This window comes from Zingiber officinale, chromosome 2B (assembly GCF_018446385.1).
Source record: "Zingiber officinale cultivar Zhangliang chromosome 2B, Zo_v1.1, whole genome shotgun sequence".
Taxonomy (NCBI): Eukaryota; Viridiplantae; Streptophyta; class Magnoliopsida; order Zingiberales; family Zingiberaceae; genus Zingiber; species Zingiber officinale.
This window is the reverse complement of record NC_055989.1, coordinates 11,232,011-11,259,438: the sequence shown is the minus strand read 5'-3', so window position 1 is coordinate 11,259,438 and position 27,428 is coordinate 11,232,011. Positions and strand designations below refer to the sequence as shown.

Here is a 27,428-nt window from a genome sequence, read left to right as displayed (position 1 = left end):
GGCCCCCAGTAACCACCTCCTCTCCACCTCATGCACGCCGCCGACGTCGCTTGCACTGGATCTACTTCTCCCTCTCCTTACTCGCTTGCCGGCAACCCGCCTGAGCATCGTCTCTAGCACTGGCGTCGCCACCGCCGCCTCCCTAACACCGGCAGTCTCTAGCACCCTCTCTCGCATGTTGGTCCTCTTTGCTCGCTGCCTCTGTCGACTGATCAGTGGCCTCTGCCGGCTGCACAGTGCCATCGTTGCTGGCTGCACTCCTGTCGTCGGATCTGACTTGTCAGCTCACCTTTGTCTTGTGATTCCTCGTCGACGGCTTGTCCCAGCTTCCACGCGATGCAGCCCCCTGGTCGGCAGCCAGGCGTCGCCTCCAGCACGCTCTCTTCCAGAGAGCACTGACGTCGCTACTTCCAGCGGTTACTACCGTCGCTACAGTCACCATCCGGGCAGTCGCTAGAGTGCTTGGGATCCACACTATTAGCCTACTCCGGGTTTTGAGTCGAGAGGGTATTCGGTCTGCGAGCCATTGTGGTATTCCGACCCTTGTGCCGTTATTCTGGCCCACGAGCCGATACTGTAGTTGGACCGTGCATCGTCTTACGGATCCATATCGCATCCGGCTTCGCGCCGCTGTAGCCAGCTACTTATCTGGTGGACATTTATCTACTCTCCGGAGTAGCGACGACTCTATCAGTAGCACGACCGGCTCACCCATCCATCCGAGGGCGCCCCCCCCCGGGGCCAAGGTACGTCATCGTACTCGTTCTCTATTTACTTCATTATTCCACTATTTATTCAGCTTGTTTCTTATGCATTATTGGGACTCGTCTCGAGCATCGAGGTACCAGGGACCGAGGTAACCCGGTCGTTGGCTACAGGTACTGTCAACCGGAGGACATCTGATGACTTAGTCAACACAGGAGATAGCTCATCAGCCGGGTCATGGGGATGCGGTCAACCTTCCAGACACGTCGTTCCAGCAAGTTCGTCTTCTCAGCTTCCCGACATGATCAAATTGGCGCCGTCTGTGGGAACGCACCTGGTCTAGAATGTGAAGACGGACGACCCGGAAAGTTCCGACATCCTCATGGCCTTGAGGGGTTTCGACGAGTATATCGTGTCTTCTTCACTCCACGGGTATTCGGGAGTTGAGAAATTGAGTCAGAACCTTTGCTGGTCGGCAGGTTAGTTTTTCAGCTATATTCTCTTTCGATCATAGAATTTATCATAGTTTCTCGAGCGAGGACTCCCGTGCCGATCGACCGGGTTTCCATTATATCCGAGCCACCGGCTCGATGCCAAAGGCTCCCGAGCCGATTGGCCGGGCGTGTCTTATCCGAGCCCCGGCTCGATGTCGAAGACCCCGTGCCGATCGGCCGGGCGTATATTATCCGAGCCACCGGTTCGATGTCGAAGACCCCGTGCAGATCGGCCGGGCGTATATTATCCGAGCCACCGGCTCGATGTCAAAGACCCCGTGTCGATCGACCGGGCGTATATTATCCGAGCCACTGGCTCGATGTCGAAAACCCCATGCCGATCGGTGGACGTATATTATCCGAGCCACCGGCTCGATGTCGAAGACCCCGTGCAGATCGACCGAGCGTATATTATCCGTGCCACTGGCTCGATGTCGAAGACCCCATGCCGATCGGCCGGGCGTATATTATCCGAACCACCGGCTCGATGTCGAAAACCTCGTGCAGATCGGTCGGGCATATATTATCCGAGCCACCGGCTCGATGTCGAAGACCCCGTGCCGATCGACCGGGCGTATATTATCCGAGCTGCGAGCTCATTGTTGAAGACCGTCGAGCGACGACGTTAAACTCTAGAGTCGAACTCGTGACTATAAAACCCCGGCTTGAAGACCGTCGAGCGGTGACGTTAAACTCTAGAGTTGAACCGGCGACTATAAAACCCCGGCTTGAAGACCGTCGAGAGGGACGCTAAACTCTAGAGTCGAACTGGCGACTATAAAAACCCCGGCTTGAAGACCGTCGAGAGGGACGCTAAACTCTAGAGTCGAACTGGCGACTATAAAAACCCCGGCTTGAAGACCGTCGAGCGCCGACGTTAAACTCTAGAGTCGAACCGGCGACTATAAAAACCCCGGCTTGAAGACGGTCGAGCGGCGACGTTAAACTCTAGAGTCAAACCGGCGACTATAAAAACCTCTGCTTGAAGACCGTCGAGCGGCGACGTTAAACTCTAGAGTCGAACCGACGACTATAAAAACCCCGGCTTGCAGACCGTCGAGCAGCGACGTTAAAACCCCGTGTTCACGGACTAGTACTTCAGATATATTCTTTCTCCCCCGTTCGTGGTCGAGTGGTCTTCACTGGTCTCGGACTAGCTTCAGTTATTACATCTCCCCCGTTCGGGGTCGAGTGGTCTTCACTGGTCTCGGACCAGCTTCAGTTATTACATCTCCCCCGTTCGGGGTCGAGTGATCTTCACTGGTCTCGGACCAGCTTCGGTTGTTTCATATCCCCCGTTCGGGGTCGAGTGGTCTTCACTGGTCTCGGACCAGCTTCAGTTATTACGTATCCCCCGTTCGTGGTCGAGTGGTTTTCACTGGTCTCAGACCAGCTTCAGTTATTACATCTCCCCCGTTCGGGGTCAAGTGGTCTTCACTGGTCTCGGACCAGCTTCAGTTATTACATCTCCCCCGTTCGGGGTCGAGTGGTCTTCACTGGTCTCGGACCAGCTTCAATTATTACATCCCCCCCGTTCGGGGTCGAGTGGTCTTCACTAGTCTCGGACCAGCTTTGGTTATTTCATCTTCCCCGTTCGGGGTCGAGCGGTCTTCACTGGTCATAGACCAGAACATCCGAGCATCTACCTCCCCCGTTCGGGGTTGAACGATTTTTAAGGGTTTCAGACCAACTTATCCGAGCATCTATCTCCCCCATTCGGGGTCGAGCAGTCTTCACTGGTCCCAGACCAGCCTCGGTTATTCTATTTCCCCCGTTCGGGGCGAGCAGTCTTCACTGGTCGCGGACCAGCTTATCGGATCTCATATCTCCCTCGTTCGGGGTTGAGTCAGCTTTAATGACCACGGACCAAAGTGTCCAATGGTTTCAGACCAGGATATCTCACCGACTCTATGCCCACTCGGTTAAAGACTTTCGCTTCCGTGCATCTTTGATTCACGGTCTACACTTCCAATCAGCTCACGGGTGATGCGGCCACTCGGCATCATCCCATTCAGTACTACTCGATTGTCAGGTCAACATTTCACGATCGCCCATTCAATATCCTATGGGCTGCTAGGTCAGCACCCTCGTAATCATCCGACCGATATCGCTTGACCGTCCGTTCGGCTACACGCTTGAGCTAGGTCGTACGCTTGGCATCGTCCGCCTGACATTTATCCACCCGATCGACATCCTTCCGATCGCCCATTCGGCATCTTCGCGGTCGCAGGCTAGGCATCGCTCGTCCGCTTGGTCTGCTCGTTGTCCAGCGTGTCGCTCGGTCTACTATCATTGCACTCGTCGCTCGCTTGTTGTTTTGGTGCTCATTTGATGTTTTGTCGTTTGCTCGGCATCGGGCCGGTTGTCGACTTAATTCGCTCGGCACCGTTGCCATCTCATGCGACACCATTATTATAGCGACCGTTCGCATGGCATGTATGATGAGTTCTGTGAGTTCACTTGATTATGGAGGTTGATTCAGCCCTTGTTGTAGATCGTCCAGTCAGTCGGACTTGCTCCTCCTTCGACTAGACTTGAAGGGGAGGCTTGTGATGCGGATATATTGAGAGGTTTAAAGGGAATTAAGGGAAAGAGGAGGGCAGTTTGGTTATTGGAAGGGAATAGGGTTTTTCTTTTAAGAATGACACTGTAGCACAGAGAAGGGGGGAGAGCTTGATTCGTGCTTTTCCACAGCCGCCACCTGTGGTAACAGGGATGGCCACCACCACCATGAAGAGGAGCAACTGGTTCTTCTTCATCTATGGTCGCCGCCTCCGAGGATGGTGGCCGACGAGTCACCTCTTCCTCCCTCCTCTCCACTTGCCGGCAGGGGCCCCCAGTAACCACCGCCTCTCCACCTCATGCACGCCGCCGACGTCGCTTGCACTGGATCTACTTCTCCCTCTCCTTACTCGCTCGCCGGCAACCCGCCTGAGCATCATCTCCAGCACGGGCGTCGCCACCGCCACCTCCTTAACACCGGCAGTCTCTAGCGCCCTCACTCGCGTGTTGGTCCTCTTTGCTCGCTGCCTCTGTCGACTGATCAGCGGCCTCTGCCGGCCGCACAGTGCCATCGTTGCTGGCTGCACTCCTGTCGTCGGATCTGACTTGTCAGCTCACCTTCGTCCTGTGATTCCTCGCCGACGGCTTGTCCCAGCTTCCACGCGACGCAGCCCCCTGGTCGGCAGCCAGGCGTCGCCTCCAGCACGCTCTCTTCCAGCGGGCACTGACGTCGCTACTTCCAGCGGTTACTACCGTCGCTACAGTCACCATCCGGGCAGCCGCTAGAGTGCTTGGGATCCACACTATTAGCCTACTCTGGGTTTTTGAGTTGAGAGGGTATTCGGTTTGCGAGCCGTTGTGGTATTCCGGCCCTCGTGCCATTATTCTGGCCCACGAGCCGATACTGTAGTTGGATCGTGCATCGTCTTACGGATCCATATCGCATCCGGCTTCGCGCCGTCGTAGCCAGCTACTTATCTGGTGGACATTTATCTACTCTCCAGAGTAGCGACGACTCTATCAGCAGCACGACCGGTTCACCCATCCATCCGAGGGCGCCCCCCCCCCCGGGGCCAGGTTACGTCATTGTACTCGTTCTCTATTTACTTCATTATTCTACTATTTATTCAGCTTGTTTCTTATGCATTATTGGAACTCGCCTCGAGCATCGAGGTACCAGGGACCGGGGTAACCCGGTCGTTGGCTACAGGTACTGCCGACCGGAGGACATCTGACGACTTAGTCAACACAGGAGATAGCTCATCAGCCGGGTCATGGGGATGCGGTCAACCTTCCAGACACGTCGTTCCAGCAAGTTTGTCTTCTCTGCTTCCCGACAGGATCAGAAGTTATTCACTGGTCGACCCATTTATGTTATATATGGAAATGATTGTGAATATTGAATATGAAGCATGCTTTTAACATAATAGTCATGATAAAGGATTAGAGATATTCATATTGATGTAAATGAAGATTATTTAATTTGGATAAATAACAAGACATGGATATCTCCAAGATAATGGTTGTGTGTCACCGGGAGATTGGATATTTCCTGGATAACGGATATCTACCACCAGGAAAGAGTCTATGTGTCATAATGAGTATGTCTCTAATTCATTTAGAAGAGCGACTAAGTAAAGTATAACAACTTTGTTAGTAATGATCGCTCTGAGAGTGACTATGTAAGGTGTAACAATGTTCTTAACAAATATCACTCAGTGTGTTTGCTGTCGCACGCACCATTTTCTCTAAGTATGAATTAGATGTTTTGATATAGTTTTTGTGACTAAACTTTTATATAGTCTATGTGACTTATTTAGTCTTAGTGACTAACTGGTCTTAGTGATTTACTTGGATGAACTAGTCTTAGTGACTTACCTTGGATAAGTGAGAGATGTAGGAAATGGGAATGTGGGCATGCCCACGTTGCTCACTTTCTTTTAGGAAAAAAAAAGTTCCTTTTACATTTGGGATAATTCTCATTATAAAAGGTGCGTCCAATGATGATTTACAAAGGTTGAGAAATTATGAATGTGAGATTCATTTTCACATAATAGAAGAAAGGTTGCAAGATTTGTCTTTGAAATTATGGAGAGCTCTTTGATTTATGTAATTGCTCTTTCGACGGTGAGCACGAATCTTCCGACAGTGTGTACGAAGAAGATCCTTGCAAATCGATGTAAGTATTTACCCTTTTTTGTTTTAATTTATGTATTTAGATTACTACTTGAACCAACATAGTAGATTTATAGTCAACTCTGCTTGCTGATATTCTATGTTTTGCATTCTCTTCAGATTCTGTGCGTGTCTTGGTTACTATAATTTTTGGAGTGTTTCTTAGTGTAGCATGAGAGGCTGTGTGAACTTTAAATATTTATTTAATTTTTCCTTGTAATTCAATGCTCAATGGTGCATTCCAGCATACCTAAAGTGGGTGTATTGCTATTATTGTTTGTCTTTGTCATTAAGGTTGCACAAAATTGCCTGCTTGTATGATGTTGCAGAGGCAACCAATATCCCTCATATCTTGTTCACTGCAAGTTATTTGTTCGAGGTTTGTCATAGGACACTACATCAAAAACTGTGTGCTGGGAGTGCTTTTGTGCTCGCTTATTGATAATGCATGATGCATTTTCATTATGTGATTCTAAATACTTTCATTGCTTGCTTGAATATGTAAAAATCTTTTTTTTTAATCTTTACATGATATGCTTAAAGATAGCTTCTATTCAGATTTTTAGCGTGCAGGGAGAAATTGAGAAACGGGTTGTTATTGTAGACAAGGCAACTCGAAAATTCAGAGGATATGACTTCATTTCTTAGAAGCATGTGACATTTACTAAAAGGCATTGAGAATAAGTAAGTATTCCGGATTGATTTTGATATAAGGTTAAGTTATGTTCTATATATTTAATATCATGTGTCTAAATATACAGGAACTTAGGAATACAGGAAGTCAAATGAAAGATATAGCGAGTGAAAAAGGATGACACGGGAAGTGAGTCGATGAGCTCGGTGCATCTGAGGGACGAAAAGCTACGGAAGAGTGCATTCGTGGATGAGAAGGACACGAGCGGCGTTTATGAGGGACGAGAAACTAGAGCGAAAGACTGCTCGAGGAGAAGGCCGGAGTTGGGTTTGGGTGAGCTTAACTCTAGATGGCCGAAGAATCACCCGAGTGATCAGAGCAGTAGCCGGATAAGTCAACACGAAGTTGACTTGTCCAGACACCTAGACCAAGTCTAGGCGCCCCAACTCCAGATGCCTTGACCACCTTGGGGCTAGCAGAGGCGCCCCGATGAGCCATTGTTGCGAGGATAAGGTTCGAAGTCCATGCCAGCAAAACTCCAAACGTCTAGACCAGTCCAGGTGCCTGGGTGAGAATAAAGTTTTATCATTGAATCATTGAAGAGTCGTTGCGAAGCAGATAAGGTGTACCATTGGGGGTGTCCAAAGTTGTTATGTCAATCAATAGTCAAATTCGACTAGTAAGTTATAAATAGAGCTCTGGATCTAGGAATTTAGTACAACACTTGTTAACGAATTATGAGCTTTAATATCAATTTCTATTTTTTACGTTTTTACACTTTCAACATTGTAAGAGATTATTCTACGATTTTTTTATTAGAGCTTTTACTATCTTAATAATCTCCCTGATTATAAATCAAATAAATTCTACCTCTTTTTTAATTTATATTTATTATATTTCTAACTACTTAACTTATGTTTATCTTTACTAAATAAGAAAATAAAAGAAATTATCATTTCGGCTTAACGGAGACCAACATAACCAAGTAAGTTGATTGATGTAAGAAATTTTGTCCAAACATCTAAATGTAGTCTAACCGTTTCTGCTATAGAATATAAATGTCTTTTGTGTCGATGAACCTTAGCATATACTTTTGGTATATACTTCAGAAAATTTCAGTCACGTACATCAATTTTTTATTTTATTTCAATTATAGCACGTATGTTAAAATTGTTTTAGTTACAACATTTACTTATTTCTTACAGAAAATTAATCTATTTTAGTTTTTAGTTGAGAATGACAAATATGTTAAATACCTATAGTTAAAAAAGCATTAATTAGTTTCATTTCTTATTTTGCCTTCTTGTTAATAGGAAACATATAGATTTTTATTTTAGTTGTATGAATTTTATAAATCTTAAGTGATATATATGTTTTTTTTAAGTGATGAGAGAGATGAAAGAATGAATTGACTTTGTTTCAAGGAATTAATGCGGAGAAGATATTTTGTGCACCATGAAAAAAAGTTGATTTATGATTTAATAGTATTAAATTTAGATGTGTATAGTTAATTTTATAAATCTCAAATTATTTTGTTGTGAAAAATAATTAAACTATTGTAAATCTTAAATTCAGATATATACAATTAATTTTGTAAATTTTAAACTATTATGAAAAATAATTAAATTATTATAAATCTTAAATTTAGTAATGTACCGTTAACTTTGTGTACAGCTAATGTGACTATTAATTTTAAATCGTTGTGAAAAATAATTAAAAATTATGGTTTTAAATTGTTGTTAAATCATCGTTTAATATTGAAGTCCTTAAGAAAGATAATGGTAGTTAATTATTATCAAAAATATCTAAAGATAATGATTTTTAAAAATTATGAAATCATTATTTTTAGTATTTAAATATAGCAAATTGAAATTATTATAGAATTATTATCTATCGTGCTAAAGATAATAATTTAAAATTATTATTATTATTATTATTATTAGAACACTTTTAACAGTATTAATAATTACAACAATTTTTACATGACAAAAATAACATATTTTTATGAATTATCAACATTTTTTTTATGTCAAAACTCAAATAACGAAGCATTTGACATCTGAGGCACTGACTGCTTTGTAAATAAAAAATCTAAAATGACATTTTTAATTATTCTTATTAATTATTTTTGGAATGATCGATTATTTTTCATCGGACATCAGGATAAATTAAAGTCGGCCCCATTTAATGAGAAAAAATTTAGTTGTTATTGTTGTTGTTGTTGTTGTATCAGGATAAATTAAAAAATACACACGATGACTAATCCAGAAATTCAGTATCTTTTGATTACGCTTCTCATTTGGAAAAAAAAATTTGTACAAATACATGGTAGCTAAGGTTCGAACTATAAATATCTGGATGATAATTTGAATATCCTATCACGATATTATAACCCCGAAAACCACTGCTATGTAAATAAGACCTTAGACTAGAAGAATAGATAGGATAGCATAGCGCGACTGAGCAAGTGTCCAAGCTCAGATTAGTACTAGTGTGCAAGATTTCTATAAGCGTGTAAGCTTTATTTAGATTTCCTGTAATTTCCTTTCCTTTCTAAGCTCTATGTGTGTGTATCTCCAATATGTACATAATATTTTTTATGAAGAACTAAACTCTCTTTAGGTTTACGGAAGGCTATGCTTTCTTCTTCTCTCAGTCTTGTGATCTTTCTCCGTCCTTATCCAATTAATACTTTTGTGAAGAATAACTATATAAGGAAGAACAGCCTTGACTATATAAGACGCTAAGATAGACAAGTGGCCTAAAACATGAAAATAACTGAGGTTATGACTCAACTATTAGCCAGGGCCGACCATGAGGCATGTCACCGGGGGCGACGGTCAAGGGCCCTCGATTTTTAGGGGCCCTGAATTTGACATACACATATAATATATATTATATATAATTAGATTGTTTTAATAACCCCAAAAAATTATTGGATTATTTTAATAAAGGTCTAAGAAAAAAAAGAAGGAAGGTAAATGATCATTTTTTTCTCTTTCTAAGATTTTTACAATTCTTTCTTCATTAATTTGTTTATAGAAGTCATAAGACTCCAAAGAGTAAAGTATGAATCATGAATGCTAATTTTCTCCTTTCTTCTCCTTTGAATCTCTTCTAATTAAATTAGAAAAGTTTATTCTCCAATTGAAATTTTAGTTTTATCAATATCATCACTGATCAATATATAAACTTACAACGTAAGTTACCTACTTATCTATATTTTTTTTCTTATTATCGATATTCAATATTGATTTTTAATATTGTACTAGAGCCAATATTTTATGATTTTTCTTACAAATTTGAAAGACTTTAAATAAATCATCTCAATTTTAATTATCATAGAATAGATTATATCGATTGCTTCAAGCATAAACCAAGCTTTATTGTTCTTTAACTATTATTTTCACTACTTATGTTTGTTTCATTATTAGCTTTATTGCTGGTTTTGTTTGTTTTATTTTTACATTTGAAATTGGTAGTATAAACATGTTTTCAAAGAAATATTAACCTTGGAGTCAAAAAAGAAACAAAAGATAAAGAGTGGAACAAATTATTAAAACTCACAAAGGTATTCTTTGTAAGTTTTATAAAGCTAACTCTTCAATTGAAGATTCAATTGATGAATTACAAGAAAAAAGTTAAAAAGAACTAAATGATTATACAACAAATGAACAACAATTGAATAATCAAGAAGAATTAAATGATAATACAATCAATGAACGAGAAGAATTGAGAGAAAATGATGATTATAAACATGCAACGAATGAGCAAGAAGAATTGAGAGAAGATGATGATAATGATTTGCATATAAATTGGTTGACAATTTTATGTATCGAAAATGAAGTGTTAGAAAATTTTGATTTTGAAAATTTTATTGACGATTTTACTTCTCAAAATGCTAGAAGATATAGATTTTTCAATGATTATTTCATAATTATTTTTTTATATTCATAGGTATTATACTTTTTGGAGAAACATAGGAAATATATTTTGTACGATGTTGTACTTTTTGAAGAATCTTGAGAAATATATTTTGTATGGAGTTTATCATATTTTAAATAAAATATATTAATTTTCAAGTTTTTCTATTAAACTGTATTCAAATTGTACGTTAGTATATATTTTTTTTCCTATAGAGAACCCTTTTCTCTTTTCGCCCAAGGGCCCCGAAAAGTCAGGGCCGGCCCTGCTATTAGCTCCTTTACCACTGAGGCTCTTTGAAAGACAGTAACAATAAAGATGAGAACCTAGCATCTTTTGTGATCTAGTTCGAAAACTAAAAATCATAGATCACAGCATCGTTTTCAATTGTTTTTTTGTGATTTTTGTGATTATTTTTTTTAAATTCTGGGTTATGCAGTAAGATTTTGACTTTAGGATTTAATAGTTAGATCATAATATTAAGTACTTAAAAATTTTCAAATAGAAATTTTTTTTTAGGTGTGTGCGGGATGTGCGACATAAGGTATACATGTAGGATAACATTGCTCTTTATATATAGTTTTGATATGTTGTACACCCCGATTGTGCACGCTTATGGGCAACTGAGTGGGATTCCAACCGCTCAAATCACTTACGGGTGCCCCCGAGTAATCGAAATCCACTCAGTTATCCACAGACGTACATAGTCTAGGTGCACAGCACATCAATGTCCTTTTTTTTTCTTTTCACAATAAAAATAATTTTAAGTCTTGTTAGTAATTTTTTCTAGTTATTTTTTATATAAAATATATGCACTGTCATGATTCTTTTTAGTCCCACGTCTTAGGATTGGCAATACTACGAGCAAAAAAACTTTTATAAATATCTTGATGATGTTAGAAAGTGTTGAGTTTGGTATTTTAATTCAAACTATTTTTTTGTTTAGTTGTTGTTTTGGCAATGCATGTGTGTATGTATTTAGTCCCACATTGCTAAGCAAAGAAGGTTGGAAGGCCTTATATATGGAGTCCTTCCATCCTTGCTTAGTAAAGTAAAGGGGGGTCTACACGCATGCGCGGGCCGAGTCCAAATCAGGTGGCTTCGGGGGGTTCGAGCCGGAAATCCATAAACCGGGCGCGACGCAATCATCGCGCGCAGGGGGGGTGCAAATCCCCAGCTCGTGGGCCTCGTGCTTGCAGGCGTCCTGGTTTGTTTTTCCCAGTCTGGTTCTAGGTTCTGACCCGCGCGCACTTGGGTTTGGTTCTGTCCGCATAAGGAAGCAACGCGACGCACCTGTCCGCGAGAGGAAGAGAAGTGACGCGGTTCTGTTAGCGTGAGGAAGCGAAGCGACGTACGCTTTGGTGCGTGCACTGCTTCGGAGTGTATAAATACACTTCCTCTGTTCCTTCTCAACTCACTCCAGAAAACAGAGCATTCTGCTTTCTTTCTTTCTTCCCCTGTTCTGAGGCTTGGTTCTGTGATCTGAGGTTGAGTCTGAGTGCAGCATTCGTTTTGGAGTGCACCTACGGACGACTCGAGTGGTTGTCGGATCTTGGGAGAATATTGTCGGAGAGCCTCTGCACCGTGGGTGTCAATAAATTCTCTAAAGACAGTCGGCACGCCGGCGCTTCAACCAGAGATACACGATTTCTCAACCTTACTCTTTTCATTTACAAGTTTATTGCATGCTTGCTATTTTGGTGCAAATAGATTACTGTGTTTGCGTAATCAGTATTACAACAATTTTAGAGAATTTATTGTAAGCATTAGTAGACATGATAAATGATAGGGTAACGGGGTCTGATGAGGCTAGTGCTAGACCCGAAAGATTTTTCGGGCAAAACTTCAGACGCTGGCAACAACGGATGAAATTTTGGCTTACTACACTAGGGCTATTATCTGTTATAGAAACAGATCCTCCTTCACCTGATGAAGAGGAACCTGCCTATAGTGCTACCCTACAGAGGTTTAAGCAAAGGATTACCTCTGCCATGGGAGGATCCTGTTTGCCCTCTCAGACGCACTATTTGATGTATACTACTCAATATCTTCGGCTAAAGAGCTGTGGAAATCTTTGGATAAAAAATACAACTCCAAAGATTCTGGTTTAGAAAAGTATACTGTGGTAAAATTCCTAAACTTCAAAATGGTAGAAGGCAAATCTGTGATTGAGCAGACACATGAATTCCAAGTTCAAATTCATGGTCTTGCTGAAGGAGATATGTCATTATCTGAAAAATTTCAGGTTTTATCTATCATCGAAAAATTGCCTCCGAGTTGGGAAGATTTTGGCATGACTCTTAAACATCGGAGAGGTAAAATCTCTCTAGAAGATTTGATGATTGCCTTAAATATCAAAGAAGAACATCGGAAGCAACATAAAGATGATGATAAAAGAATGCCTATGGATTTTATTCCAAGGCAAACGTAGTAGTCTCATCTGACAAGAAGAAATTCAAAAATAAAAAAATGAAGAACAAGATGAAACCCAAACCAAAGATTCAAAAGAAAAATGAAACCAAGCCGTGCTGGGCATGTGGACAAGTTGGATATTATGCCAAATTCTACCCCAAGAAGAAAAACCAGAGCAATATGTCCAACACCAAGGTACAAGCAAATGTTGTGACTGCTAGTGACGGCACCAGCGATAGGTTTGTTACCTTCAAACCCGAACTAAATTTGATCTATCAACCCAATGAATGGTTAGTTGATACAGGTGCTAATGTGCACTGTTGTGCTAATATAATCGCTCTGCCTTCCTTACTTATCAGGTAATTGAAGGCACTTCCGTGACCATGGGGAACCATTCTGCAGCCAGGGTGTTTGGGATAGGACAAGTTGACCTGAGGTTCACCTCTGGAAAAGTCCTGTCACTGCATGAGGTGCATCATGTTCCAGCGGTCCGTCGGAATTTGATTAGCGGGTCAAAGTTAGTCCGCCCTGGTTATGAGTTGAACTTTAAATGTAATAAAGTTGTAATATTACATTTAGGAACCTTTATTGGAAAAGGTTACCTTAATGAAGGTTTATTTAAACTTAATGTAGAAAATGCTACCTTAAATAAATCTACTGATATTGGTTGTTCATATAACATTGAGTCTTATGATATATGACATGACTGATTAGGACATGTCAATTTTAATACCGTAAAAAGGATGATGAATCTAGATATGATTCCTAAACATGCTATAAATGATAAGAAAAAAATGTGAAGTTTGTGTGCAATATAAACAACCCCGTAAACCCTTCAAATCAGTTGATAGAAATTCTGATATTTTAGAATTGATTCATACTGACTATTGTGAGTTTAACGGTGTAATAACGAGAGACCATAAACGGTATTTCATTACCTTCATTGATGATCATTCTCGTTATTGTTATGTTTATTTGCTGAAAACTAAGGATGAAGCTTTAGATAAATTTATGGTTTTTAAATCTGAAGCTGAGAATCAAACAAATAAAACTATTAAGAGGTTAAGGTCTGATAGGGGTGGAGAGTTTACCTCGAACCTGTTTCAAAAAGTTTGTCAAGATGCAGGTATAATTCACGAGGTAACTGCTCCATATAGTCCTCAATCCAACGGTATGGCAGAATGAAAAAAAAATCAAACCCTTGAAGATATGATTAATTCCATGTTAGGCAGTTCTGGGTTACCCAACTACATGTGGGGGGAAGCTCTAAACACTGCATGTCATGTGGTAAATAGAGTCCCCATGAGGTCAAGGGATAAAAGCCCATATGAGCTTTGGAAAGGTCGGCGGACAAGTTTGAAATACCTTAAAGTGTGGGGGTGCCTTGCAAAGGTACTAGTACTTGAACACAGAAGGAAAAAACTTGGTCCAAAGACCGTAGATGGTATCTTCTTTGGTTATGCTCAAAATAGTATTGCATATATGTTTCTAATTATTAAATATGAAATTTCTGGAATAGATGCAAATACTATTGTAGAACTTCATGATGCTACATTTTTTGAGGATATATTTGTTGGATCGAAAGCGCTAGAGGGGGGTGAATAGCGCTTGTGGCTTTCACAATCGATTTCAGAATCGTAAAAGAAAACTTAAACGCAGCGGAAAGTAAATGCAAACACACACAGAAGACACGGTCGAATTACTTCGTTCGGAGTCTATCTCGACTCCTACTCGAAGGCCCGTGGTCGTTGACCACTTTCGGTGGGCAACAACTATAATATCGCAAAGCTTACAAGATGTAATACAGTTTAATAACAATAATAGAATTATACCGACACTATCAGAAATGAAGATGTAGACGCTGGTTGTCGGAGTTGCAGAGTGTTGTTGAAAGCGTTCGGAGCAGCGTTGGAAAGCACAGATTCTTCTGTTCGAATTCGATGTCTGAGCTGCACCTCGAGGCCTCCTCTTATAGCTCTGCAAGATCTGATCTAGATTCCCAAGTCTCGGGATCAGCTTTGACCCGAAGCGGATCGGTCGACCGATCCTCATGTTCGATCGACCGATCAGATGATCTCCACTGCATCTGATCCGTTGATCTGTCGCTCCGCTTCGATCTGGTCAAACTCTATCCCTGGGTTCGGTCGATCGATCCCAGGGTCCGGTCGACCGATCAGTCTCCTCTGACCCGCACACCTCGGCTTGATCCAGTCGACACCTATCCCAGGTTCGGTCGACCGATCCCTATATCCGGTCGACCGATCCCTGGTCAAGCCCGGTCCAACTTCTGGAGACCAGATCTGTTAGCTTGGAGGTTCAGTTGATCGATCTCAAGGTTCGGTCGACCGATCCCGGTCAGTTCTAACCCTGCACAAAAATATTAGTTTCTTGCAAAACAGAGTTAGAACACAAAAGATAATATATATAAATAAATTTGACAGTCACCAGACTGTCCGGGTCTGACTTCGAGTTTCCAAACGAAAACCCTAGGTCGACCCAACGCCTACTGTTCCCTCTACGGGGAACGCGTCCTCACCTACTCCACTCAAGAGATTTACCTGTTGCCAGTACGATCTTCCAGATCGACTGGACTTTTGCTCAGCATCCGATGCTTCCGGTCTTCATGCTGGATGTCCGGTCCTCGACCCATCCACACTTCTACCCGATTCGCGACACCAGGATTTTAACCTAGGGTTACCACCCCTAGGATTTTTGCCCGAAGACTCGACCCGCCAAGACTTCCCGCATAGGGTTACCACCCCCTATGACCTAAGGTTACCATCCCCTAGGGTTTTCCCTTGCCTAACTGCAGCAAGCACTTTCCTGAAACACTTAGTCACACATATTAGATAACAATTAAACTTAACTTTGAATCCCTTTGCCATTATCAAAACTAAGGTTTGATCGTCGGATGCTTCCCGCACCAACAATCTCTCCCTTTTTGATTATGGCAACCGAAATTCAAAGTTAAGTGAAAAGATGCAATAATGAGTACAAGTATAAATAAAACCTAAGCACATTTAAGCTCCCCCTTAATGGGAGCTTGCCCTTTAACTGATTTCTTTTAGCTTTGAATTTTTGAATTTTTTTTTTAATTTTAGTTTCCTTTTAATTTCCTTATACTCTCCCTCTTTGCCATATATCAAAATAAAGAGAGGAGTAAAAAATTGAGTACTGAAGTAAACACTTAGCTTTTCAAATTTCTTTCCATGCAAACATTAAAGTCTAAGTGTTTCTTTTTAAAAATTTCTTATAAACTCTAAGTTTAAGAAATAATTTTAAATTATTTTGAAATAATTTTCAAAGTATTTTTCAAATAAGTTTTGAAATTAATTTTCAAAGGATTTTCAAATAATTTTGAAATTAATTTTCAAAGGAGTTTTCAAATAAGTTTTAAAATTAATTTTCAAAGGATTTTCAAATAAGTTTTAAAATTAATTTTCAAAGGATTTTCAAATAAGTTTTAAAATTAATTTTCAGAAGATTTTTCAAATGATTTTGAAATAATTTTTCAAAGGATTTTTTAAAATGATTTTCAAATGATTTTTAAAATGATTTTTAAATTAATTTTTGAAAAGGATTTTTAAAATGATTTTGAAATAATTTTTCAAAGGATTTTCTAAAATGATTTAGAAATAATTTTTCAAAGGATTTTTAAAATGATTTTGATATTGATTTTTGAAAAGGATTTTTCAAATGATTTTGAAATTATTTTTTGAAAAGGATTTTTCAAATGATTTTGAAATTATTTTTCAAAGGATTTTTAAAATGATTTTCAAATGATTTTTCAAATGATTTTTCAAATGATTTTGAAATAATTTTTCAAAGGATTTTTTAAAATGATTTAGAAATAAATTTTCAAAGGATTTTTAAAATGATTTTGAAATAATTTTTTAAAAGGATTTTTGAAATGATTTTGAAATTAATTTTTCAAATAATTTTGAAATTAATTTTCAAAGGATTTTAAAATGATTTTGAAATAATTTTTCAAAGGATTAAAATGATTTTGAAATAATTTTTCAAAGGGTTTTTTAAAATGATTTTTAAAAGGATTTTTAAAATGATTTTAAAATAATTTTTCAAAGGTTTTTTAAAATGATTTTGAAAAATAAATAATTTTTCAAAGGATTTAAAATGATTTTGAAATAATTTTTCAAAGGTTTTTTAAAATGATTTTGAAATAATTTTTGAAAGGATTTTTAAAATAATTTTAAAATAATTTTTCAAAATTATTTCAAAGGATTAAAATGATTTTGAAATAATTTTTCAAAGGATTTAAAATTATTTTAAAATAATTTTTAAAATGATTTTGAAATTAAGTTTTCAAATAAGTTTTAAAATTAATTTTCAATAGGTTTTTAAAGGATTTAAAATTGTTTAAATAGATTAAATTTTGTTAAGTTGATTAATTTGATTAGATTACATTGATTATAGACTAAGTTCAACCTTGATCCATCTCACCCGATTCTAAGTTATCAATCAGGTAATCTTAAGTATTTTTGTGAGATGATTATCTTTGATTTAAATTATTTCTAAGGATTAATTTACATTTGAGTTAAAATTAGGTTTTCCAATTAGTTAATTAAATAAGTATTTCAAAGATTGATTCCCAGGTCAGGGCGAGGCTCTAGGCCTTCTTGGATATGGGATCATCCACCCCTTCCTAGACAGAATCGCTCAAAGAAATATATATTCAATTTTCTTTTTGAAACTCCTAGATTTAACTAGCAAGTGTAAATTACGCCTAGATCCTTAAGCTATCCTAGTCTAAGCATGTATATTGCAAGGAAAAATAAATAAACAAGCATAAATCAATTCTATTTATTGGTAAAGATGGTCTTTCTATAGGCTCCCCCTAGATCATAGCCTCGATATAGTCTATCAAGGTAATGGATATGATCCTTGGGGACCCAATAGTGACCAGGTCCAACTTGATTAACCAAGTTTGACTTGGGGACCCATGCTTGAATTATGTTTCTATTATTTCTGTTTACTAATGACAAGTATGATTTAAACTTTGTTTTGGTCTTAAATCCAAGTCCGGATTTGTTGTAAACAACTCGCTGTTTTCCAAGAATCAGATCCAGATTCTTGGAACCCAAGGTGAACCGTTCCAACGTGTCCTTGAGTTCTTTAATTTGAGTTTTCAAATTGGAATTTTCTTCCTCAAGTTGTTGGACTTGAGTTGAACTTCCAATTTGAACTGACTCAGTTAAAGAACTCGAGTCAGTCCCTCCCTTAAGGGTTGTTACCTCCTTTTGGAGCGACTTAACCCGGACGTTGGATTTAGCCAACTTTTTAAGCAAGTAAGGAATTAACTTTTGCAAATTATCTAATTGAGTTTCGGCAAGTAAGGCACTTACAGTGGGGTTCGGTCCTTCGGAAATGGATGCGTATCCGTGGCTTCGCTCGGACTCAGTTTCCGACTCGCTCTCGGTTTCGGACTCGGTTTCGTCAATATCTACTTGTACTGGCAACGCGAGGAAGCTTGTCGGTTCTTCTTCGTCGGACTCGGATTCATCTGAGGACTCGGACCAAGTTGCCTTTAATGCTTTCTTTTTACGTTGCTTTTTGTTTGGGCAATCCGGCTTGTAGTGCCCCTTCTGGTTACATCCGTAGCAGGTGACTCCAGATCTGTCCTTCAGGTCCGTTTGAGTTGCCCTTTTTGACTTGTATATTTTCCGCACGAGCTTTATCAGTTCGGAAATAACTTCATCTTCGTCCTTTGCATCTGATTCGTCTTTGGACTCGGGTTTGGATTTGCGCCTTGACGTTGGTTCGCGCGTTCTGCTGGTACCTGCAACCAAAGCAACACCTTTCTCGACCGGGCGTGCATTAGTCTGCTCATGCAATTCTAGTTCGGAAAACAATTCATCTAGTTTTATTGAAGATAAATCCTTGGAAACTTTGTAAGCATCAACCATGGATGCCCACAAGGTGTTCCTTGGAAAAGTGCTTAGCGCGTACCTTATTACATCGCGGTTTTCCACCCTTTGGCCGATCGCATGAAGTCCGTTGAGTAGGTCCCGGATGCGCGCGTGAAGCTGGCTTGCCGTTTCACCTTCCTGCATTTTAATATTATACAGTTTATTTAAAATTAAATCGCGCTTACTTACTTTAGCATCGGAGGTGCCCTCGTGCAGTTCGATCAATTTTCTCCATAGCTCTTTGGCGCTTGAGAAGGGTCCTACTCTGTTGAGTTCTTCTTTTGTAAGCTCTCATTGTAGCATGCAAGTGGCTTTGGTATCTGCTTCCACCTTCTTCCTGATGCTAGTGTCCGAGTTGGTGCAGGAAACCAGTTCTCCGGTGTCGTCACGTGGTAGCTCGAGACCGGTCTGGATGATGATCCACATCTCGACTTGTGTCTTGAGGTGGTATTTCATCCGGTTCTTCCAATATGCAAAATCATCTCCGGAGAAGAGCGAGGGGGCGAGAAGTGCTAAAGCCTTCTTGGAGGGCCGTTTTAAAACAACTTGCACACAAGGAAACCAAAAAAAAATGTACCAGGACTTGATCCTGGATTAGCTGTGCGGTATGAAAATAAAAGAAACCAACTCGAGTGGTGTTGCACCAACTTCGAGCAAAAATCGATTCCGAAAGAAAAAATTTAGAATGTAACTATTAAGCTAATTCTAATTGACTCCGTAAAACTGAAAATAACCACAAAAAGATGCATGATTGGTGGTTGCACCAGATCAACGCTACCCCGCTCTGATACCAATTGTTGGATCGAAAGCGCTAGAGGGGGGGTGAATAGCGCTTGTGGCTTTCACAATCGATTTCAGAATTGTAAAAGAAAACTTAAACACAGCGGAAAGTAAATGCAAACACACACAGAAGACACGGTCGAATTACTTCGTTCGGAGCCTATCTCAACTCCTACTCGAAGGCCCGTGGTCGTTGACCACTTTCGGTGGGCAACAATTATAATATCGCAAAGCTTACAAGATGTATTACAGTTTAATAGCAATAATAGAATTATACCGACACTATCAGAAATAAAGATGTAGGCGCTGGTTGTCGGAGTTGCAGAGTGTTGTTGAAAGCGTTCGGAGCAGCGTTGGAAAGCACAGATTCTTCTGTTCGAATTTGATGTCTGAGCTGCACCTCGAGGCCTCCTCTTATAGCTCTTCAAGATCTGATCTAGATCCCCAAGTCTCAGGATCAGCTTTGACCCGAAGCGGATCGATCGACCGATCCTCATGTTTGGTCGACCGATCAGATGATCTCCACCGCATCTGATCCGTCGATCTGTAGCTCCGCTTCGATCTGGTCAAACTCTATCCCTGGGTTCGGTCGACCGATCCCAAGGTCCGGTCGACCGATCAGTCTCCTCTGACCCGCACATCTCGACTTGATCCAGTCGACACCTATCCCAGGTTCGGTCGACCGATCACTATGTTCGGTCGATCGATCCCTGGTCGAGCCCGGTCCAACTTCTGAAGACCTGATCTGTTAGCTTAGAGGTTCGGTCGACCGATCCCGGTCAGTTCTAACCCTGCACAAAAATATTAATTTCCTGTAAAACAGAGTTAGAACACAAAAGATAATATATATAAATAAATTTGACAGTCACCAGACTGTCCGGGTCTGACTTCGAGTTTCCAACCGAAAACCCTAGGTCGACCCGACGCCTACTGTTCCCTTTACGGGGAATGCGTCATCACCTACTCCACTCAGGAGATTTACCTGTTGCCAGTACGATCTTCCAGATCGACTGGACTTTTTCTCAGCATCCGATGCTTCCGGTATTCATGCTGGATGTCCGGTCCTCGACCTATCCAGACTTCTACCCGGTTCGCGACACCAGGATTTTAACCTAGGGTTACCACCCCTTAGGATTTTTGCCCAAAGTGTCGACCCGCCAAGACTTCCCGCATAGGGTTACCACCCCATATGACCTAGGGTTACCACCCCCTAGGGTTTTCCCTTGCCTAACCGCAGCTAGGACTTTCCTGAAACACTCAGTCACACACATTAAATAACAATTAAACTTAACTTTGAATCTCTTCGCCATTATCAAAACTAAGATTCGATCGTCGGATGCTTCCCGCACCAACAATATTTCCTATGAAGACGAGAACACCTCAGTCTATATCTAGTATTCCTACTAGAGTTATGCCTGCTTCCATAGAGACCTCATTATCCGTAGAAGATACACCTTCCTCAAGTCACTCTAGACTAGATGAATCTAGTGAGCATATAAAACTGAGAAGGAGCAAGAGGCAACGTGTGTCTATGGATCTAGGCCAGGACTTTATCACCTATAATATAGAAGGTGACCCTGTGACATATAGAGATGTTATGGCTTCTCCTGAAGCTAAGCACTGGAAAGAGGCCATTAAAAGTGAAATGGACTCTATTATCTCTAATGTCACTTGGGAGTTGGTAGATTTACCTCTTGGGTGTACCACTATAAGATGTAAATGGGTGTTTAAGAAAAAAACTAAAACCTAATGGGTCAGTAGATAAATTCAAAGCCCGCCTAGTTGCTAAGGGATTCAAACAGAAAGAATGGATTGACTATTTTGACACTTATTATCCTATTACCAGAATTACTACAATCCGAGTGTTAATAGCATTGGCATTCATATATCATCTTGAGGTCCATCAAATGGATGTCAAAACGACATTCCTAAATGGAGATCTTGAAGAAGAGATATATATGGATCAGCTTGAGGGACATGTAGTTTTTAGAAATGAAAATAAAGTCTGTAGGTTAGTCAAATCTCTTTATGGTTTGAAGCAAGCCCCAAAGCAGTGGCACGAAAAATTTGATAGTGCTATGCTATCATTTGGCTTTGAAATGAATGACTCTGATAAATGTGTGTATGCTAAAATGAAAGGTGATAATTGTATTATCTTATGTTTATATGTAGATGATATTCTACTTTTTGGTTCTAACCTTTCCATTATTAATGAGACTAAGGCCCTCTTAAGTGGTAAGTTTGATATGAAGGATGTGGATTGTGATGATATGATTTTAGGGCTGAAGTTGACTCGTTCAACTGATGGAATAGCAATTTCTCAGTCACTCTATATTGAGAGAGTATTAGAGAAATATGGCTATAGCCAAGTTAAATCTGTCGTCACACCCTATGATCCTTCAAAAACTCTCCACAAGAATAAGAGTGGTGTGGCAGTGTCTCAATTAAGATACTCACAAATAATAGGTAGTCTAATGTATTTAGCAAATTGTTCTAGACCTGATATTTCTTTTGCTATATCGAAATTGAGCAGGTTTACCAGCTGTCCGGACAGAACGCATTGAGATGCATTAGACAGAGTACTCAAATACCTAAAAGGTATTATATCCTTGGGCTTGTAGTATGGGGGATTCCCTGCAGTCCTGGAGGGATATAGTGATGCTAGTTTGATAGCTGACACTGCTGAGTGTAAAGGTGTTACTGGTTATGTCTTTACACTTGGAGGCGGTGCAGTTGCTTGGAGGTCTGTTAAACAGACGATTATAACCCGTTCTACATCTGAGGCAGAATTGTGTGCTTTGGATACCACAGTAACTGAAGCTGATTGGCTTAAGGGTCTTCTTTCTGAAATTCCCTTGATGATAAAGTCAATACCTTCTATTTCAGTACACTGTGATAATCAAACAACAATAGCTCAGATTAGAAGTGTTGGATCGAAAAGAATTTAGATATCTCCACAATTGCATGATATTGTCCACTTTGGGCCTAAGCCCTCATGGTTTTGCTCTTGGGCTCTCTCCAAAAGGCCTCATGCCAATGGAGATATCTTTTCTCTTATAAACCCATGATCTTTCCCATGTGTTTCCAATATGGGACTATGTTTGCAACCTTGCAACCCCAACAATCCCCCCCTCAAACAAAGGACCATAGGCTTCCCATGTCCGATCCTCGACCCACCAGGTCTTCCTGCCCCTCGGTCCACCAGACCTACTAGGACTTCCTTGCCTAGTCGCAACTAGGACTTCCTACCTGGTGTCTGGTCCTCTTGATCCGAACATAGGAGCCCCCACTTTTTTTTGTTCGAGGTCAATATTGTACCCACATGGCTCAATCAGACCATAGCTCTTGTGCACAGTCGGCGGTTAAGCCTTCTGGCAGTCCGGACTCTGATACCAATTGTTGGATCGAAAAGAATTTAGATATCTCCACAATTGCATGATATTGTCCACTTTGGGCCTAAGCCCTCATGGTTTTGCTCTTGGGCTCTCTCCAAAAGGCCTCATGCCAATGGAGATATCTTTTCTCTTATAAACCCATGATCTTTCCCATGTGTTTCCAATATGGGACTATGTTTGCAACCTTGCAACCCCAACAAGAAGCTCCAAGTATAACCAGAAGAGACATGTACGAATAAGATTAAAGTCTATTCGTGAGTTAGTGTCTCTTGGAGTGGTGTTATTGGACTTTGTAAGTTCAAAAGACAATATTGCTGATCCACTCACTAAAGGACTTGATTCTGAGAAAATCAAGAGATCCAATAAGGGAATGAGACTGAGGCCTATCCTGGTTTCACCTATAACGGCAACCCAACCTATCTGATTGGAGATCCCAAGAAGTAGGTTCAATGTGGTACAAACAAGTTATAAGGGTGAACCGTAAGCATCAAATTGATTGAGATGTAATCTCATAGTCTCTTCCCTGGATAGATGCATGACTGCTAGTAAGGATGAGCTTAGGAGCTCTTAATGAGTTCAAGGTCTAAATGACAGGATGCTTGCAGTACATCCTTGGAGAACTCACCTATGTAAGTGTAACTGTGTGGCCGCGGTGTGGGGGTCTAGGCAACTCCCCTTAGCACTTATGAAACAAGATTCGGTGGCATGGCCGTAATGCACCAACCCAGAAGGATTCAACCGTCGCCCGTGATGAGTTATTACCAATTGATTTTCACATATAAAAGGTTTAAGTTCAAGACTGAGTTCACTTCAAACCTATGTGAATAAGATTGGTGTACTTAGGTGAAAATCCAAACCGGAAGTTATTTTCACTAAAAGCTCATTGCAACCAAGCCTCAGAACATATCTTTGTTTTCGACCCAAAAAAATAATTTGAATTAGTGGGGGATTGTTGAGTTTGGTATTTTAATTCAAACTATTTTTTGGTTTAGTTGTTGTTTTGGCAATTCATGTGTGTATGCATTTAATCACATATTACTAAGCAAAGAAGGTTGGAATGTCTTATATATGGAGCCCTTCCATCCTTGCTTAGCAAAGTAAAGGGGGGCCTACACGCATGCGCGGGCCGAGCCCAAATCAGGTGGCTTCGGGGGGTTCGAGCCGGAAATCCATAAACCGGGCGCGACGCACGCGATCATCGCGCGCAGGGGGGGTGCAAATCCCCAGCTCGTGGGCCTCGCGCTTGCAGGCGGCCTGGTTTGTTTTTGCCAGTCTCTGGTTTAGTCTGGTTCTAGGTTCTGACCCGCGCGCACTTGGATTTGGTTCTGTCCGCGTAAGGAAGCAACGCGACGCACCTGTCCACGAGAGGAAGAGAAGTGACGCGGTTCTGTCAGCGTGAGGAAGCGAAGCGACGTACGCTTTGGTGCGTGCATTGCTTCGGAGTGTATAAATACACTTCCTCTGTTCCTTCTCAACTCACTCCAGAAAACAGAGCATTCTACTTTCTTTCTTTCTCCCCTCTCTTCCCCTGTTCTGAGGCTTGGTTCTGCAATCTGAGGTTGAGTCCGAGTGCGGCGTTCGTTTTGGAGTGCACCTACGGACGACGCGAGTGGTTGTCGGATCTTGGGAGAATTTTGCCGGAGAGCTTCTGCACCGTGGGCGGCAATAAATTCTCTAAAGACAGTCGGCACGCCGGCGCTTCAACCAGAGATACACGATTTCTCAACCTTACTCTTTTCATTTACAAGTTTATTGCATGCTTGCTATTTTGGTGCAAATAGATTACTGTGTTTGCGTAATCAGTATTACAACAGAAAGCATATCTTTCTCGATCTTTTGGCTAAGATCAAATGTAATATCTCTTCTTATAAGTTTAATATCTGATATAAAAAAATTAAATTAATGAGTCTAGTGTAGGGGGTGTAAACGAACCGAATTGAGCCAAATATGTAGAAAATTTTAAGACTCGAATTCGGCTCGAAATAGGTATATTCGAGTTCGAGTTCGAGCTCGATTCGAAGCTCGAAAAATTCAAAATGTTTGATTCGAGTTTGGTTCGAATTAGGGCTAGGGTTCAAGTCCGGTTCAAAATATTCGAATATGTTCATGAACTATTCGAATTATTGTTCGAAAATAAATTCGAAAGGCTTGAAATTTATTTATTTAATATATATTTAACTTATATTAATAAATATTAAGGCTCACGAACGGCTCGAACAATACAATTTAGGCTCGAGTTTGGCTCGAAAAAGTTCGAACATGTTTGAGTTCGGCTCAAATTTGATAAATTCAAATACGAATCGAATTTTTCGAGCCGGCTCAAAAAGCCCGCAAGTTGATTCGATTCATCTACAGTCTTAGTCTAACGTATTCTTACTAAATCTAATTTATAAATATAAGATATTAATTTATACATATTTATATATTATATTATATATATAATAATAATTATATATATATAAAATTCTAATCCATCATAGAGTAAATCTGGAAGGATAAATAATAGATGGCTCAGTAGCCAATGTCCCATATTTTTTATTCTACTGGAACAAAATGTTCTCCAGTTCATCATAATTAGAAATTAAATTGCGGGCGTTTATAAGACTACAGGGGTCCTCTGCCACGTCACGCAATCGGGAGACAAAATACACTCCTTATGGCATTACACTATAGTAGACATAGCTTTTGTTGCATGTAAGCTATCAAGATACATTCAAAAGTCAATAGTGAAGTTCTCAGCAACAAAGGCAAAGGAAAAAACGTTACTGGCTATTATGGTTATCTTTTAGGATAATACTAAATGGTCCAAATTTTATCAATTAGAATATATATATATATTTAAAAAAACATTTTAATAATATTATATTTATATATTAATTATATGTATTATAATTGAAAGAAAAAGATTTCTAACTGACTAAATTTTAACCAACAAAATTTATTGATCTTTTTAAACTCTAAGGTTGTTAGTTGTCAGTAGAGCCGTCAATTTGGGTTGGGCCCGTCGGGTTGGCCCGCCCCGCCAAACAATTTAAGCGGGTTGGGTTAGAATTTTATCAACGCAAGTCCGCCATGGGCCGACCCGCCTAGGCCCGCGACCCGCACGGGTCGGCCCGCTCGGGCTTGGGTTGACCCGCGGGTTAAAAAACACATGTAAACTAAGTTTTAGGCCAATTTATTATCTTTCTTTGTTATAATTTTGAAATAAAAATAGTACTTTTCATCCAACATAAGTACTCATTTGTGTTCATTTATATTTAAAATACAAGTTTATGTATACATTTAATTATAGAAAACTTTTTCGAAGTCAAATGTTGAAGATATGAAATATTTTTTAATTTTTTAAAAAATTTTTGATGGGCCCGCGGGTTGGCCCGCCAAACCCGTAACCCGCCTTAGAATGGGTTGGGTTGGAAATTTCCCAACCCGCCAAATTGGCGGGTTGGCCCGCCTCGCCCCGCCAAATTATTAGCCCGCCACGGGCCGACCCGTCCCGCCATGGGTTGACCCGTCTGACAGCTCTAGTTGTCAGTTCTCCAAAAATATACCTTATTCACTGGAATACATATGTGTGTCATGTCCATACTTAATGGACATGATTAACGTATCGGAGGTAAATCGTACTATAATTGATTGGCTAGAATATAGTCTATATTGTTAATCGTGACTCTGACCGTTATATCATTTCTTATATTCATTTATTGGCGCCACGTGACACTCTCTTTGAACCACCATATCACTTATAAATCCATGAACATGAGTATATTATATAATTAATCATGCTTTTATTATTGTGCATATCGCCCTTGAGGGTATGGTTTAGTGATAAGTGCTTAGATAAGATTGTAGTGGTCACGGGATAAAATTTAGCAGAGGGTTTTATCACTTCCGTAGATCCCCTTCCGTCTAGGCACTTGTCACTTGGGTGTCTTAGCTTTACCTCCCTCCGAAAGATAGTAGGTGGCTTAGGGATCGCTAATGTGATGGTTCAGTCTTTTTTTTATTTTTTTATTATTGTACATGTGGAATTAATTAACAAATTAATGAGGAAACACTTAGGGCATCTCTAATCGTTAAAGTTTTGAATGAGTTTTTTTTAGAATTCTAACATGCCACATCAACATTATAAAAACTCATTGAAATATTCTCAATCGTTAAAGCTTTGAGCGAGTTTTTTTTTTTAATTCTCTCTACATATAGTTGCATGGCTTCATGCATATTACATCAATTTCAATACAAATATACTATTCTCTCTACAATTAAAAAAGACAGTAAATATTGTTGGTCAAAATCTGGCCAACTAGAAATCTCTATCTTCTAATTATAATGCATGCATATACATGCATGTAATTAATATGTAAATATAATATTATTAAAATGCTCTTCTACATGCATGCATGCATATATTCTGGCTGACCTGGCCATTTAGCATTATACAATTTTTTCATTTAATATCTTTATATAGTTTTCATTTGATATT

At 40.1% G+C, this 27,428-nt stretch overlaps 1 non-coding gene across 1 annotated transcript; it reads left to right on the top strand.

Moving 5' to 3' along the window:
- Positions 1 to 24,767: 24,767 nt before the first annotated feature.
- Positions 24,768 to 24,961, top strand: LOC122049751. Its single transcript, XR_006131029.1, has one exon. It is a non-coding gene; the product is annotated as a U2 spliceosomal RNA (small nuclear RNA).
- Positions 24,962 to 27,428: the final 2,467 nt, after the last annotated feature.